Source organism: Monopterus albus, unplaced genomic scaffold (assembly GCF_001952655.1).
Source record: "Monopterus albus unplaced genomic scaffold, M_albus_1.0 scaffold20.1, whole genome shotgun sequence".
Lineage (NCBI taxonomy): Eukaryota > Metazoa > Chordata > Actinopteri > Synbranchiformes > Synbranchidae > Monopterus > Monopterus albus.
Window position 1 is genome coordinate 305,508 of NW_018127900.1, and position 5,612 is coordinate 311,119.

Below are 5,612 nucleotides of genomic sequence, written 5' to 3' on the forward strand. Positions count from 1 at the left end.
ATATTTTTAACTTTAGCAAATCAAGCTAACCAACCCTGAGACTGAGCAACAGCCACCCTCTTGTATGAAAAACAAAATCACATAGCTAACCTATTGCATTAGACTGGAGATCATCTAAAAATGTCTTGCTTCATAGAATTATATTCTAACACAAATGCAAAAACAGGTGGTTAAAAACAAACAAAAAAAAACAACAGCCGAGCCATTTGGAAACATATGGAACACAGACATGATGGTATGTGTAGTGAATGGTTTTTCCACTGGAGGAGCTCCGTCCCCGGGCAGGTTTTGTGAGCATCACACTGAGGTAGAATAAGCAAACCAGACAAACCAGTCTGATGAGGAAAATCCTGCTCCTCCGAGATGACTTGATTCAGATTTTCTGTTATGTTATGAAAAGACGGCTCACCCTCTGAGGCTTAGTTTGGCTTTGGATTACATAAGGAGAGCCAGAAAGCTGATTACATATCTGTAACCTCATTTTTATAAAAACACTGAGTGGCAGAAATACAAGAAGGCGTATGGCTCATTTCTCCACTGAACCCCTGTAATGCCAGTTTGAAGCAGTACCAAACCACAGAGAAGTGTTGGTATCTTGTCTACATAATAACAGACAAACATAAAACCAGGAAATAAAAAAAAAAGCATTTCCCATTGCGTAAGTCAAAGTCAAACAGCAGAACAGATTTCACACATTCTGCTGTCCTCAGCTATTTACAGTAAGCATTATTATTTAGCAAATCATTATTTCACTCTGCGTTTTCCCAACAAGCCAGTAGTTTAATATGTTAGCCTTCACCAAAGCTCATTTCAGTAGAATCTTTGCCAAGTCTGCGACAGCTGACCCCACTGTGTAACAAAGCATTCAGTTAATATACAGTATGCACTCAGTACAATGTCTCTAATGCATCCATTACATTATATTCTCTACAACTTATTGCACAAAGTTCTGCAACTGCACAACTTGAACAGTGGTATGACTGATCTTATAGATGGAATTGCTTGCACAGCTATCTTTATGCTACAGATCGAAATGATACTATATGTGATAAGAGATTCATTTAGCTCTGCCTGAGGCTTGTGAACCAACATCCTTAGATGGCCACTTGCGATTAGACTGCGAGGCTTCATCGAGTACTCTTCCACCAACTGCGATAAGGAAAACACTAAGTGATAAAGCAGCTATCACATTTGAACTTCAAAACTAATTCAACCAGGAAAAAGGGGCAAACAGCCAGGTAAACAATCTACCAAATATCATGTAAACAATATTATCTCATGAATAATAAAACATAAATGGGATCATGAGGAGGATAAGAATGTGATGAAACATACATATATGTTCTATTTTTGGAACTGTGTTATTGGAATGTAACAAGATTATGGTATCATTCTCCTCTTTCTCATTCAAAAGGAAGTGGTGTGTATATTAATATTTTAATGGTAAATGGTACATTTACTGAACTATTCCAGTAAGTCAGTCAGATGGAACAGGTATTATATGACCTCATACTGTTCTACCAAGAAAGTAAATGCTTAGTATGGCTTTAACCCATCACACCTTAGCACAAAAGCAACTGGGAAGTGACAATACATTTCCCCTCAAAACTGTACTGGTACTTGGTACAGAGCTAGACATACTGCGTGTAGCATCTACTATTTTTGTGTCAGACACATGTAGTCATTCTCTAACAAAGCACCTCAAAACGGTCCACCTCATATTTAGCAGCTGGTTAAAACAGCAACTTAACCAGAACACCATTGGTAAGAGTGCAAGGGGCATACATGTAGCAGCAGTATAAACCTTAAAAACTCACCAGATCAGATATGATGGTGTGAAAATAAAGCAAGCAGTCACAATAATATGTTATTTTAAGCAAGAAATTTGTCTCATGATAAAAGGAATATGAAGTGTGTGAAGGAAATGTGAATGGAACAACAGGTCATGCTGAAACCAATACTGTATATCAGAAAAATAAAACTGAATGGGGCAAAAACTAATTTACAGTATTCCCTTTACTGCTGCACTTCTCTGTCAAGGACTGTTTAAAGTTTTTTCTGTTATTGTTTTTTTTTTACAATTATTTCACGCTTCATGTGAATAAGTAAGTGCATCACTGTCACATTTCATGTTAGAAAGACCAGGCAGACAGGACCAAAACACAGACACTAAGTCAATGAAATTGTGACTTTAAGAAAAGAGTTAAATTCTTACCTCTTTGTCCAGGCAAACGAATACACACACTTCGAGCAGACAATGCCAAGCAGGTACAACAAGAAGAGAATTCAGTGAACAAGCAGTTAGCAACACAGTAAAGACAAGCAGCCAAACCAGACAAAACAAGTAACAAAATCTGGATGGCATGCACTGATGAGAGGAGTGGAAACAGGTGTGGTGGAAGTCAGGTGACTGGGAGTGGAGAGAAAGTACATTGACCTCTGGTGGAAGGAGGGGAAATGACAATTCCAGAGAACATGGACCTGAGGGAGCAAGGGTGAGGGTGAAAGGCAGAGATAGGCAGAATGAGTCAGCCAAAGACCATCTGAAAGTGTACACAATTATCCCTATATTTGAAGCTGATTTTAGTCCATTCACTGAGTCCTGGACCAGGTACATGATTTTAAGTAAGGCCATGGCTTGATAAACAGCCAGTGTCATTGTTAGCAGATAGCATTCAGAAAAAAGTGGAGGCTCAGTGCAAATATCAAACATAAGCTAAAGCAGGTCCTTTGTGGCCCTGCTGCAGGGATTTTAAAAAAGCACATAGTTCATGTGCAACCTCTAATATTTATATGTCCCTTCCTTGGACAAATATTAGCTGCCAAAGACATTTAACTTCAGTTTTTCTGTAGTGTGCACTCACTCCAAGCAATGTAATACATTCTAAGTGAGAGACAAGCTGATTCATTACAGAGCAACTTTTGTTTGACTCTGTTGGAGAGAATGTGGTGAGACTGGAATGGTCATTAAATGCTGAATGCACTTATTTTACTGCACAGCTCAGCTCAAACTGTTGAACACTATTGTATGTTCAATTGCCCTGTTATAATAGTCAGAGCAAGAGTGTTGGACAGACACTGTGTGTGTGTACAACAGTGTGGACCAGATGCTGGCCATGTAAATTATTTAATTTGTGGGTGATAACCTGGTTTAAAGTTAGTTTGAGTTTGTACATAGATTAAGGTTAGGGAAGAATTTAGGTTAGGCAAGCAGAGGTTATGTGGTTAAGGTAATTCTCCAGGAAATGAATGTCAAGTGTAAGTCAGTGTAAAGTGTAAGTCAATGTAAAGTACTCACAAGACATGAAAACAAAGACAACTAAGAAAGCATTGTACCACTATTGAAGCACAAAATCCTTCTGGTCTTTTGTCTACATCTTATGTTCGTAAGATTGACATTTCCATGGCCTACTCTAAACACACAGAATATCAACAGTTGTTTATGGAAAATTTTCTGCAGTTCAGAAAAGTACCAGAATGTGCTGTGCGAGAGATGACCAAAGGATGACTGACACATACCATCACTCTCTCGAGCCATTATAAAACACCCCCCTCCACTCCGACCCCACCCATCCTCTTGACAATTCAGACCAGGGTAGATCTCAAATCACTATGTGCATCTGTAAAAGTGGTATAGACTGTTACTCTTTATTTTTTTTAAAAAGCCAATAAACACAATGATAGGACTTCCAGTGAAACAAGGAGAGAAGAAAGTACAAGTGAACTCCAGGTCCCAGCTGTTTGCCTGTTTATTTTCTCCTCTCTCGTGTCCCTTGGAGGTCATTCTTCCTGCCTAACATAACAAAGTCATCATACACAGATGCTGCTGCAGAGGCAGAAATTCTCTCTAGAGTCGTCATCTCTTTCGTCAGTACCTGCTTATGTTGGTGTACATAACATCAGTTAAAGCCTAAACCTGTCCCACTGCTGACCATAACAGCACAGCTTAAAGTTGGGAGTGGAAATAAATGTGGTCTGAGTTTGTCACACCACAGGAAAATGCTTTATTAACCACACAGACAAATTTGAAGGATTAAAATGATCACCAAGTATGTATAATCAGCTTTCAAAATAATGAACAATAAGGAGTATTCTCTGCAGTGATACACTGGGAGCATGTCAAGTGAAGACACTGAATCCACCCTCAATCACGGAAATGCGCCGACTGTTCTCATCATGGATGTATTAAGGGAGAACATGAAGGAAAGATGCATTTGTGGGGTGAAGGCATAGCTAGCTAGCAAACTGTAGGCTGTAGTAGGTGTAGCAACTCATGATCAAACAGGAGAACTGGTGCTAATATGCTAGTGCTCTACAGCAGCATTTTATCAAAGACCACTAAGTGAGATTAGAAATATGGTTTTGGGGTTTATGGAGCCACTTCTCCTTTCTGTTGGTGTTTGAATGAAGCTGGAGGTTCTCACACACACACACACACACACGAAGTAGACAGCTGCTGTCACAGCAGTAGGGACAGGGAGTCATTTGCTTGTTGATGTTCCAGTAATAGAACCTTTGTGATTAAAAAGCTAGTAGGAGTAATGTAGCTAAACACCTGCTAACCAAGCATAAACTTGCAGAGGAGCTAAAGTGTAAGCTTTGTCCAACTGTGGCAATGTGTCCAGTGCAGCAACAGCTGCAGGGTCCTCTATGTGGCCATTAACTTCGCCATGTCTCTATCCCTCCACCAACTGTAACTATGGTTGGTTCAGACCCGCTTCCAACACATTCATCGTTCATGTGTTCCTACTTTTGTCAGTGTTTAATACCGAGGCAGCTGCATTAATATTATTTCTTTAAAAAAGAAAATATAAATATGGCTTTAAATTTCTGTCGGTGCTCAGTCTTAGAAGTGCCCCTAAAAACAAATGCAGGCATAAAGCTGTGTGTGCTAGCATTTATAAAGTTACATTACCGGGGTGAAGAGTTATGTTAAGGATGGCTCCAGTGCGTCACTGAGCCACACTTTCTGCCCTGCCCAAAAAATCCTGAACTCAGAAATGATGAAACAGTGTAACTCCACAATTCAGCACCACATAGTTCTCAGCCTTTTCACATTTTCAGCTACTATTTTCTAACATTTATAATGTGTTTAGAGACAACTCACTGATTTTGCTTAATCCTGACTTTAAAAAAAACGTTGTGTCGTTTCCCTGATGCCATCCAGCTGTGCTGAAGTTCAGTGTTTACTGGGCGTTACTGCAGACAGGGAGGGAGACAGAGAGGGGGAAGGGCAAGACAAATTTATCTTCTTGTATCTTTTTCTCTGTGCTGTGTTGGACATGTCTGTGTAACTCATTATGTGTCTTGGGATGGTCTCCAGGCATGACTATAGTACTGCCTTTTAAGGGTGTGCAAAAGGAAATGACTTCATTAATGGTACAAAAGTCACACTTCCTTGGATTTAATATCAAACAGGACATTCGTCACTGGCTTCATGACAAACATCTGAAGGCAAAGAACATCCTTAACGTAAGCAACAAAAAGTTCTAATCCCAAAAACCTATTTAACGTCATTTTAAAGTTAAAAACAGATGTAAAACTAATCAGTCAAAATACCTTTTGAGGAGCTCTTTAAAATCAGACTGTTCAGTTGTTTGACTGTGCTGGAG

At 39.4% G+C, this 5,612-nt stretch overlaps 1 protein-coding gene across 1 annotated transcript in view; it reads right to left on the minus strand.

Moving 5' to 3' along the window:
- pde4d (phosphodiesterase 4D, cAMP-specific) overlaps positions 1-2,409 on the minus strand; it is a 153,586-nt gene extending 151,177 nt beyond the window's left edge. Inside the window, exon 1 of the mRNA XM_020593700.1 lies at positions 2,216-2,409. The gene's annotated coding sequence lies outside the window, so the exon portion shown is untranslated. The remainder of the gene's footprint in view (positions 1-2,215) is intronic.
- Between the last annotated feature and the right edge of the window lie 3,203 nt (positions 2,410-5,612).